This window comes from Protopterus annectens, chromosome 5.part0 (assembly GCF_019279795.1).
Source record: "Protopterus annectens isolate FY-2018-M chromosome 5.part0, PAN1.0, whole genome shotgun sequence".
Taxonomy (NCBI): domain Eukaryota; kingdom Metazoa; phylum Chordata; order Ceratodontiformes; family Protopteridae; genus Protopterus; species Protopterus annectens.
The window spans coordinates 1,169,914,885-1,169,927,412 of NC_056735.1; the positions used below are offsets into that span (position 1 = coordinate 1,169,914,885).

Sequence of the window (12,528 nt, forward strand, 5' to 3'; positions counted from 1 at the left end):
GAAAGAAAGGCCAAAACAAATCATACCTGGGTAGTATTACTATGCAGTACAAGTTTTGAGTAGAAGACATGGAGCTGTAACCAGTAATGCAATAATACAGGAGAGGAGGCTGGACAAAAAAGTACAGTTGTGCAAACCCCACTTGCCCATAACAGTGGAATTCCTTCCCTGCTGCAGTAGCCCATAGGGAGCATTCTGCCATGGACACAGCACCTGACCAGCTTGCCAAAGCTCCAACTTCACTCTCTCTCTCTGACTGCTGATACAATCTCTTCAAAAAGGGTGCAGCCTACCAGCAATCAGACTGAGGGAAATCTTCAGGATTTTACTGCACTGAGAAAGAAAGGTAATTTCATCCTGCACCAAAACGCAGTCAATAATCACTATTAAAAGAATCTAAACAATAATAACCATAACAAAGGAGATTGTGTCGCACCTCAACTATCTACAAAGGGGTACAGCTTTTACAGCAGTGAAGAAATTCAAACTACAGTTATGCTAAGTATGGCCTACACAACTGTGATATGTTCTTCATTCTCACTGTTGCAGTAGCCTATAGGTAGGCTCCCAAAGCTTACCATACCTGGAAAGAGGAGGAAGGATAAGAGCACAAAAGTCCTGGGAGAAAAGTCCTGTCAAAGCCTGTCCTGCCCTAGAGAAGGAATCCAGTTTGTAGTGCTTTGTGAAGGTATTAACAGAGAACCAAGTCCCTACCTCTAGACTACTTCTACAGTCCACCTCTTTATACTGCGCCATCAAAGAGGATAAGGCCCTGGTAGAATGTGCCTTAACCTTGCCTGGAATAGTTATAACCATGGTGAGAATAACGAAAAACAATGACAGAGGATGATTAACTGAAAACCTACATTTTGTTTCTTGTGCTGGGTCAAAGAAAGTTATGTACTTAGCATAAAGACAGACCTGTGTTGTCTGCTTCTATTCTTTTCACTGTTCGGGTTATCGGATTTGACTCGCAGACTTTGGATCCAATGCTCAGGCTCCTCCGCTTACCAATACTCCCCCCCCCTACACACACACACACACACACGCAGAAAGTTACGTCAGATTGAGTTTGCCTATACACCACCATTAAAAAAATATATATATATATATATATATATATATATATATATATATATATATATTTTTTTTTTTTTAAATAGGAAAATCTATCATAAGATGAAACCTGCTTCCAACCGTAGAGCTTGAAGATTACATGATCATGTCAAGGCAGCTAAAAAAATAGTCACTCCAGGCAGGAGCAAAAGATGCAACTGGCTGGGAAAAGGAGGAAGGGAAGCTGAAGAAGAATGGAACCAGACAACACAGATTTATCATTACAGTAAGTACATAAATTTCATACCTGATGTCTCTTCCAACATTTCCTCAATGGATGGGACAGTCTCTCCAGCTATCATCAAATTTGGGAGGTCTCATGGAACGATATTCCAGAGAACAGCCAAGCCAAAGGAAGTTTTAGACCGTGACTGAAAATCAAACTTAAAATGTGAAATGAAAGTATGGAAACTGAACCAAGTAGCTGCAGCACAAAGGTCATCAAGTGATCTTCTAGAAAAGAAGGCAGTGGCGGTAAACAGTGACTTAGTCAAGTGAGCATTAGAAGGTAAAGATAAAGACATGCTCTTCTCTCTTTAGACATGTGAAATACAATCAGATAACCATTGAGAAATAGTCACTTTAGAAACTCCTTCCCAGTTTGTTAAGGAGCAACTGGTCAGTCTTTCTAAGCTTCTTGGTGTGATGCAAGTAAAAGCAAAGTTGACAATGTACAAAAATAGGTACATGCATTTCTTTGTTGGCAAAATTTGGGAAGAATACATGAAGGTTGACAGACTAAGTGAGGATTCAGAAGCCACCTTTGGAAGACATGAAGGATGAGTTTTTAAAGCAACTCGCCTTGTGAAAGACCAACAAAAAGGTTTACAAGAAAAGACATGCAATTCTGAAACACTTCTTGCAGGGGGCAACTGCCATTAAAAACAGAGGCTTCCAAGTCAAAAATTTCAAATCAATCATGGCTGCAGGTTTGAAAGAGCAACTTAGTTAAGGACTATAAAAGAGAAGAGTAATATACCAAGGAGAAAAAGGACACTCAAGAGGAGGTCAAAGAAGGAATCCCCTAAGAAAAGCCTTAGACAATTTTAGAGATGTCATGGAAAACTCATTCTCCCCAGTATGAAAACAGAAAATGGCTATTAGTTAGACCTTGATAGTACAATAGCTAGCTCTACTGTAGAAAGAGAGAGAAAAGGAAATCTTGGATGGCTGAAAAAGGGTCCACATTTTTACTGTAAGCCCATATAAAATTTCCACCACTTACTCACAGATCTTTCTGGTAGATGACCTCTGCTTAGTAAATAAAATGTCTTGTTGAGGCATCGCAGACGGGTGACACATCATCTAGACACAGTCCAGCACCTAGGGTGGGTGGATCATACGAAACCACAGGAAGGGAAACCACACCTGTACATACTGTCAGGGCCAGAAGGGAGCAATGAGGATAGCAGTAGCTCTCCTCCCCAATGCATTCTGTAAAAACATTGGGATGAGGGGGCAAGTGTGGATCGCAGCTACCCTCAGTGAACTCCCCTCCTGGTGGATTAGGGCAAAAGATTTACCCCTACAGCTGAAAATACAATCCTCCACTAACAGGCTGAGGGACCACTAATGAGGGAGTAAGACAGGCCTGGTCAACTCGTTTGTGAAAACTCTGGACTTCTCCAGTATGTGCACTGCAATCAGAAAGCAGGGAGAAGATGTCAGCCAATGCCAAACCCTGAAGACCTCTTGACACAAGCGGTAAGAATGTGCGTGTGTCCCTATTCACCTCCCACCCCACAGCCATCTGTTGATGTACCAGACTATTGACACTGTCTAGATGGAGATTACACCTATGCGAATTAAGTCCTACAAGGCCTGCAATGGTAGGAGGACTGCACTCATCTCCAGAATACTGATGTGAATACTGGTCTCTGAAAGGGATCACATGCCTTGGTCGGTCTTTCCCAAGAAATGCCCTCCTTCACACCCTAGCTGAGAATATCAGTGGTCACTGTTGTCTGGGGAGGGGGGGGATATAGGGCAGAAGGCTGACCCTGAGAAACAAACACAGATTCTAGCTACCACTGCATAGGAGTTTTACAGATTTTTGAGATAGAGATTTGAAAACTTATGGGCTGGCATCTGATTGACCACCGTGCTGATAGAGTCAACTGGAGTACCCTCATGTGATATTTGGCAAGAGGAATCAAAGCAATGGCAGCCACCACTGAGCAGAGAAGATGCAATATCAATGTTGCAGGTGACTTCCATCACTTGAGATGTGTGGATGCAGAGGATCTTAACCACAGGCAACACCACCCCTCTTCTGGTGAACGAACAGCCATCGCCCGTTTATGGAGCACAGAAACTTGTCTTGAAGTTTGGATATTTGCAAATTCAGTCCAAGCGAGCTCCAATGAATTCTAGAATCTGGACAGGCTGAAGTTTTGACTTTGCTATGTTTACTATAATACCTAGTTCTGAGCAAAGTTGGAGAAAGGAGTTGATGATTCCTGGTGGGGTTGGTTATAATCAAGTCATCCAAGTATGGGAACATGAACACTTGGAACTTCTGCAGGCAGAGATGAGCTGCCACCACTGTCAAACACTTGGTGAACACCCTGAAGGCTGTGCTGAGACCAAAGGGAAGAGCTCTAAACTGGAAATGATTGGCTCCCAGCCAGAAGTGGAGAAATATTCTGGAGCATCTGTCTATCTTTATGTGGTGGTACACATCCTTGAAGGTCTATCAAGCACATCCAATCACCCTTTCTCAATAATGGTACAATGGACTGTACCATTACCATCTGGAATTTCTTCTATTTTACAAACTTGTACAAATGAGTGTGATCCAAAACTGGCCAGAAGTCCCAGTTTTTCTTTGGTACCAAAAATAATCTTGAGCAAACTCAGGATCCTTGCTGGTATGAAGGGACATTTTGGATGACCCCATTATTTAGCAGCTTTTTTACTTCTACTACTGCTGCCCATCCTTGGGTGGGTGGGACTTCTGCAAATTTCCTATGAGGAGGAGGGGAGAGAAAGAAATGAGATGGAGTTAAGATCTTCTGCATCCATACATCTGAAGTGATGGACATCCATTCTGTGGGGTACAGGGATAAGTGCCCTCCAACTGCTGCAAGAGTGTGGCAGTCAGGCAAATGTTCAGGAGTGCTTGTAAGGCCTAGTGGAGAAAGGAGCCCTGAAAGCCTTGGATTTGGGGACCACTTCTACTGCAGGGGCAACATCCACCATTAGAGACCCGCCCCTGCATCCTAGGGGAGGGATCTGGGGGTATATCTCACCAGAAGTGTCAGGAACAAACCTTTGAGACTTAGAGAACTTCAGTCTCTTCCTTCCCTTCTGGTTTCTAGAGAAGGTCCTCTGGGGGTTACAAAACTGGATCCCTACAGCAGACATGGTTTTTCCATCTTGTTCACTCATGGATAGCATCTTTAAGCCTTTGGCTCAAAAAGGGTCACCCCATCATAGGGGGTGGTGCTAAAGGACATTTTAAATTATTTCACAAAGTCGCATAGGCGCACCTAGGCATGTCTCCTAAAGGTTGTGCCAGTGCCTGCAGCACTAGAAGTGCTTTCTGTTACACTGGAAATGAAGTGCATAAACTCCTTCAATAAGGACTGAAGGGTAGCCATTTGCAAGTTGACAGACTTCCTTTCCTCTGCAGAAAAGGATCATAAGAGAGATTTGGAAAACTCATTGGAAAAAAAACTCTGGAAGTGTGTTACATGTGCCAAACAGCTTGGCACCCTAAGCACAAAGATCACAGAAGCATAGACTTGCTTTCCAAATTTGTCCAGCACCTAGGAGTCCCTGTTCACAGGATGGACAAAGGAGCTTTCCTCAGCAAGTTTCTTTTTGGTGGCCACCACCATCACCATAGAATCAACAGCAGGACCCTTGCTCCAACAAGGGCGATCTTTTGGGGAGACCAAGAACTTGTCAGGTTTAAGTGAAATAAGTTAGACCATATCTGGCTCCCACCATGCCTGTGTAGAGATTAGGTTAACCAAGTGATCCCTCCTTCAGGAGCCAAAACACCCAAAGATTGGTCCTGGATCCCTGCTCAACTGAGCTCCAAAGCTGACATCAGAGACAAGCTATCTAGCACCATGTTCAAGGGCAAGCAACAGCATGGAGAACCACAGAGTCAAGCCAGGCCTCCTGGGTCCAACACCAGCACCTTGGGTCCAAGATCCATCATGGTCTGAGCCACTCGGCACCGATCAGATCAGAGATACCACTGGAGTCGAAGACCAAGTCATCAGATCCAACACAGACATACTCCCAGGGATTGCCTGGATCTAATAGCCCTAAATCTGTGGTAGGGATCAGAAAAGGAGGAATAATTAGATGAAGGGAAGGGCCCATGTCCCTGGATCTGACTGCAGTTGTGGCTGAGAGAACTGTCAGCTAAATATAGGCCCCGAGGTGGTACTTCATAATGCTAACCACGTCTGCTTTGGAAAGGCTCCAGGAGGAGAGCACTGACAAAAGCAATGAAGCAGTGAAGGAAGGTTTAGTATGCAATGGAAAGGCTTCGCCTAGAGGGAGGAGACTAGCAGCATAAGCAAAACTGACTTTGGAGAAAATCATGATTATGGCAAGGGAGGAGTGCTAAATTCAACAAATATAGGTGCTGACAGAGGGTGTCATATTCGAATGCTTGGAAAGCTTCAGGGCCAGAGCTCAGGAAGGTGAGCAATCCAATGACTGCTTCTTAGATTTTTTAGACCTCTTTTCTTTTTCCTTAGGCTTGTCATGGATATTTTCATACCTGGATTTATCAGCAACCTTTTTTGAATGAGGAGAGATAACAGAAAAAGCAGCAGCAGTAGAGTGAGAAGCGACAACTTCTCCTGTAGAGGCATGGAGAAGCCCCTTAATGACTAACTTGTTTCTACTCTCCATGACTGCTTGATGAACAAAAGCAATACCAATAAGAAACTGTTTCTCCAGATAAGCAGCACCTAAACAATAAAGACGCTTGGCATGTACATGTGAATTTGGGATTTTGTGGCAATAGGCCACACATTTCTTAAAACCTGAAGGTTTATATGACATGATGGACAAGTAAAGTACAGTTTTGTACCTGCCATAAATGTAGATGTCCGAACTGGATAGCATCTGCAGTCATAACAAGTGGGTTGTCCTGTCGTCAGGCAGCCCTGCAGTCGGCCGGATTCCAAAGTCCGGGTCCGGCTTCGGCTGATGTCGCACTCCACCCGACGTCATCTCTGTTGGTCTTCGGGTATAAAAGCATCAGCCGACGCCATTTTCCTCAGTGTTTCTTGCCCCAGATGCCAGTAGCCCTCTTGCAGGGTAAAATTTGGATAGATGCCAATGTTTCCAAATAGATAGAGGTAAACACAACAATAAGCATATATGTACATATATACAAACAAATACACCATAAAAGACTCCCCGCCAACAGCTAGCTATTAGGAGGGTAAACACCCTAGGAGTACCACAGAGGGGAAGGAGGGAGGGTAATCCTGACTGCAGATGCTATCCAGTTCGACATCTACATTTATGGCAGGTACAAAACTGTACTATGTCCTTCATGGATGCATCTGCAGTCATAACAAGTGGGTAGAATACCATAGCCAACTAGGGGAGGAGGATAAAGGTAGATTATGGTGTGTTTAGGATCCCTTGCAGTACAGCAGTGGCAAACCCTGCTCGGGATCTGGAATAAAGAGGCAAATTATAATGCTTGGCAAATGTATGCACGGAGGTCCAAGTAGCCGCCTCAATAATGTCTTTGGTTGCCACTCCTCGTAAGAAGGCTGTGGTAGTGGCTGTTGCCCTTGTAGAATGAGGTCTTATGTTCTGTGGAATTGGTTTTCCATGGAAGGAGTAACAGTATCGTATGCAATTTCCTATCCATTTGGAGATTGTCTGTTTGGAAATAGCTTTTCCTTCCCTTCCTGTTGCATAGGCTACAAAAAGTTGGTCAGTCTTTCTGCTATTTTTTGTTCTGTCCAAGTAGTAGCGTAGTTGTCTATGTACATCCAAGGTATGCAGTATTCTTTCCTCCCTGTTTTGTGGGTTGGGGAAGAAGGTAGGTAGGTGGATTGCCTGGTTTAAAGATACTCTGGATACCACCTTAGGCATAAATGTAGGATTAGTCCTCAAGGACACTCTATCTTGGTGGAAGATTAGGAAGGGTTGCACTGCCATTAAGGCCTGTAGTTCTGAAACCCTCCTTGCTGAAGTAATTGCCAGTAGGAAAGCAGTTTTCCATGACAGGTGTTGTAGGTCTGCTGTTGCTGCTGGTTCAAAGGGTGCTAGTGTCAACTTTTCTAGCACAAAGTTTAAGTCCCAAGCTGGTAATGGTGGTTTCCTTGGAGGTTTTACATTCTTGATTCCTCTGAGGAACTGCCTGAGCAAAGGGTGCGAAAAACAGGAGGATCAAAGCTGTATTCTGCTGAAATAGCTGATGCATGTATCTTGATGGAGGAGTAGGACAGGCCTGAATGAAGAAGTTCGCCAGATACTCCAGAATGTTAGGCATATCTATGTTTGACACATCTTTTCCTCTTTCGGTACTCCAAATGACAAACCTTTTCCATTTTCCAGCATAGTTCTTTCTTGTTGAAGGTCTGCGTGCTTCAAGAATAATGTCTTTAACTCTTTGGGAAAGTTCTGGATTAGCTGCTGCTATGTGATGTTCCATGCAGTCAGTTGCAGTGTTTTTAGGTTTGGATGTATGATGCTGTAGTTGTTCTGAGTTAACATCAAAGGCATCAGGGGTATTGGCCACATGTTGTTCGAGACATGCTCTTCAGTAGTGGGTACCAGTGTTGTCTTGGCCAGTTTGGGGCTATCAGGATTATCCTTGGACGTTCTTCCTTGATTTTTAGTAGTACCTTGTGTATCAAAGGAAGAGGTGGGAATGCATATGCTGTTAGGCCTTTCCAGTTGAAGGAGAGTGAGTCCACTTTCCATGCTAGTGGGTGGAATGTCCTTGTGCAGAATTTTTTGAGCTGGTGATTGAGAGGTGATGCGAATAGGTCTATCTGTGGCATTCCCCATTTCTTTGAGATGGTCTTGAAGATGTCCGGGTGCAGCTTCCATTCGTGGGCATCCGAAGTGGTTCTGCTTAGTATGTCTGCTAGAGTATTGTCTTTCCCCGGTACAAATATTGCCTGTAACTGAAGGTTGTAGCTGAGTGCCAGGGTCCACAGCTCCAAGGTCATTCTGCATAGGGGGTACGAATGAGTGCCTCCCTGTTTGTTGATGTACCACATGACTGTGGTGTTGTCTGTCCTTATCATCAACTGGCCCTCTTTGAGGAATGGTTTGAACTTTTGGATTGCCAGTTTTACTGCCAGCATTTCTTTTAGATTGATGTGCAGGTGAAGTTGATCCTGTGTCCACAATCCTTGCACGCATTTGTCCAGCATGTGGGCCCCCATCCTAGGTCTGAAGCGTCTGTTGTGATGGTCTGGCTTGGTTGACATCTGCGGAAGGGCAGGCCTGGGTTTGACTGGCATGCCTGAGCCCACCATAGGAACTCCTGTTTTAAGCATGGAATTAGTGGGATTTCTGTTTCTAGACTGTGTCTGTGTTGGGACCATAAATTCTTTAGGTACCACTGTAGTTTCCTCATATGTAGTCTGGCAAATGGGACCAAGATTATGCATGATGCCATGAAGCCCAAGGCCTGTAGAAATTTTCTTGCTGTTAACTTGTTCAGTTTTGTTAGTGCCAAGAAGTAAAGAGGAAGTTCTTTTGTTTTTCTGCAGTCAGGAATGCCATTTGTTGTACTGTGTCCAATTCAGCCCAAGAATGTCCTTGTTTGGGATGGTATCAGCCTTGACTTTTGTAAATTGACTGTGTATCCCAGTCCTTGTAGCAAGTAAATGACCCTTTGTAAATCTGTTGTCAGCTTGCTTTTGTTGTCCCCTTGTAGCAGGCAGTCGTCCAGGTATGGGTAAATTTGAATTCCCTGTAGTCTGCAATGGGCGATTACTGATGCCAGGCATTTTGTGAATACTCTGGGCGCAGTAGATAAGCCAAAGGGCAATGCTGAGAATTGATAGTGCTCTGATCCTGCAAGAAATCTGAGGTATCTTCTGCAGATTGGTCGAATGGGGACGTGCAGGTATGCCTCCTTGAGATCTAGGAGTTACCAGCCAAGACTCCTTGCCCAGCATGGGAAGAAGTTGCTGTAGGGTCAGCATTTTGAATTTTGGGACAATGATGTATGTATTTAAGGTGGACAGGTCGAGAATTGGTCTCCAACTTTTTCCTTTCTTGGAACTAGGAATAGTCTGGAGTAGAACCCCTTTCCTTGTTCTGCTGTTGGCACTCTTTCCACAGCTCTCATGTTTGCTAACTCCATTATCTGGCGTAGAGCCTCTGTTTTTTGATTTGGAGGTAGATTTGGCATTCCTCTTTTGACTGGTAAAGTGTGGAAGTGAAACCGTAACCTTGATCTATGGTTTGTAAAATCCACTTGTCTTGTTATGTAGTGCCAGTTCTTTGAAAATAAGGTTAACTTTCCGCCTAGAGGAGCTGCTATTTGTTCCCTGGTAGGCGGATTTAGGATTAAGTCACTGTGGTTGTGCTGATGTAGTGGCAGTGGCTGTGTCTGTGCCTCTGTTACCTTGCCACTGTCGTCCTCTGTAGGCACCTCCTCTGGATTGGTTTCTGCCTCTGGAACGTCTATTCCTGCCCCTTTGAAATTTTGTGGAGTCAGGAAAGGACCAATTTTTGGCAGGCCAGTTCCTGCTATACCTTGGGGGTTGAACCTGCAAGAAATCTTTAACAGTTTGAACAGATTTTGCCTTTTCTTCCATTTTCTTCATAACCTGCTGGGCAGGTGTACCAAACAAACTTGTCTTGTCCATAGGAGCATCTAGCAACTTAGCTTTAACATGATCCGGTAAAGCTTGTTCCTTTAGCCATGCATGCCTTCTTATCACTGTGCCTGTCATGGCTGATCTAAATGAAGCCTCCAGTGCATCATAGCCACATTTTAAGGAATGGTTGCTAACCTGTTGTATGTTATTTACCATCTCTAATACATATTTCTTATCAAGAGATTCATCAGTAGTTAGGTTTTAGTTAACTGATCAAGCATAAACTCTTGGTATTGTATCATGTGAAACTGACAGTTTAAAGCTCTAGCTGAGAGAGTAGCTGAAGTGTAGACCTTTTACCCCATCTGTCTAGTGACCTTGCTTCCCTTTCAGAAGGAATAGGGTTTTAGCTGTGGTCGCGCTACTGCCTTGGGACCCTGGGATATAGTTTCTGGGTCTGCAAGTGGGGCCTTGTAAAGGTGGTGATGAGTATCTGGCACCCTGTAAAATCTGTCTGGTTTGGCAGGGGCTGGGGGTAAAGAATCTGGAGCGGAGCAAACATCATTGAAAGCATCATCCACAACAGAGAGAACAGGAGGTATAGCTAAGGGCCTGTGCTGTGGGAGGTGCAGAAAGGTCCTAAGTCTTTTTCTGGAGTCTGAAAAATCCTGTTGCTGCCATTGGAACTGTTCTCGCATGGCATGCAAGGTTTCCCCAAAGGAGAATTCTTCTGGTGGGGAAGCAGCTGGAATGGATTCTTCAGCATCAGAATCTTCAAAATTGGAGAAGGGAGCCTCAGGCTGGTCAGTTATGTCTGATTCATCAGCAGAATCATCAGAAGACACTGGCTCAGGGGCTCTGCCCTAGGTCTCTTCTCTGGGGCTGAGAGGCCCTGTCTGGGTGAGATTGAGATCCTCTAATTAAAGAAATTAAATCTTCTGCCAAAGAAAGCATTTGAGAACTGGAAGAGGGCCTGGATGAGGGGGGTTTAACAGGCACTGATTTAGTAGTCTTGGCTGCTTTAGCCCTGGCGAAGGCCTTAATGGACATGGCTGCTGGAGGCCTAGCAGCACCACGTGCTGGGGTAGAGACATCCAAGGGGATGGTGTCTGATAAGTCAACCACCGTAGTGGGTAAAATTTCTGAGGTCGATTCAAGAATTGTAGCAGGGGCCTCAGTTGTAAGAATAGGTTCAGCTGTACTTTGAGCAGTTTTCTCGGTTTCGGCGAAACCGAGACACTCGCGGTTTGCTTTGCCGTGGTTTCGGCCGAAACCGCGGACCGCGAGTGTCGGTCTTTATCTTTGCGTTTTTTGGAAGATTGGGTAGTCGGAGGATCCGACGGCATAATGTACGCAAAATCAGTACCGAAAAACTGTTCTGCAAACTCCGACCGGCGCCTAAGCGTTCGCCGGTTGAAAGAGGCACAGGCCGAACAGGCTGCTACGTCGTGGGCTGGGCCTAAACAAGGCAGACAGTAAGAGTGGAAATCTTTATGAGGTATTTGTTTCCCACAGGTTAAACAATTAACTTTTTCTGACATCGGCTGAGGCAAGAAAGAGTCCCCAACGGGGTACTTAGCTTTAGAAGTCTTCGAAGTAGTATTCGGTAGAAGTAATCTCTGGATCCGACCGACCGGCACTTGCGAACAGCTTCTGCTTCGGGCGCCACGCGGCAAGAAAGACTGGGGAAAATGGCGTCGGCTGATGCTTTTATACCCGAAGACCAACAGAGATGACGTCGGGTGGAGTGCGACATCAGCCGAAGCCGGACCCGGACTTTGGAATCCGGCCGACTGCAGGGCTGCCTGACGACAGGACAACCCACTTGTTATGACTGCAGATGCATCCATGAAGGACATCCACCACAACAGTAATAGCAAAAATCACAAACACTAATAGTTGCAACTATTATTAGCTACATCAAAAGCAGTTACTATAAACAACTATGCTAAAACTACACTAAACTTTTGCCTCAAGAGAGCTAAAGAAGAGACTGCATGCCAAAAGGGAGAATGAAAGCCAAGAATAGAAAATGTTTATTTTTTTCCCTGGAATAAGGGAAGATACACTGAGAAGTAAAAGTAAAAGGGAGAATGAAAAACACTAGAGGATAAACCTCACAAAGACAAAGAAATAAAGAAATCACCAAATAAAAACATTTTACTTAGCTTAAATTCAGCCTGAGCTCTTAAAGTGAATTGTGTCTGTAGCAAACAAGCGGCAAATGAGACCTAAGGAAATGCTCTACTTGCAGGGGGGTTATGGGTAAGTGGAGGAGTCTGAGCATTGGATCCAAAATCTGACTGGCCAACAACAGATCAGAGATAGATCCAATAACCCATCCATTGAAGAATGGATTGAACAGACGGCAGATCAGCTGTTCAGACTTCCTAAAGGACTTGATTCTGTCAAGGTAGTGCCTGTGCACATCCATTGTTTATAGAATCTGCCCAACTTTGTTTTTTAGCTCGGAAAAGAAAACTGGGAGATTGACAGCTTGATTCAAGGTAAAATCAGAAACAACTTAACACACAAATGAAGGATTTGTGTGTAATGCAACCCTATCCTTGTGGCAAAATAGGCAGGATTCAAAGCAGTTTTCCAAGTAACAAATTGCAAGTCAGCTTAAAAGACT

General features: G+C 44.5%; 1 protein-coding gene across 1 annotated transcript in view; it reads right to left on the reverse strand.

Annotated features, from left to right (window-relative positions):
* Positions 1-12,528, reverse strand: part of XRN1 (5'-3' exoribonuclease 1) — a 2,408,514-nt gene that overhangs the window by 1,102,582 nt on the left and 1,293,404 nt on the right. The window lies entirely within an intron of this gene.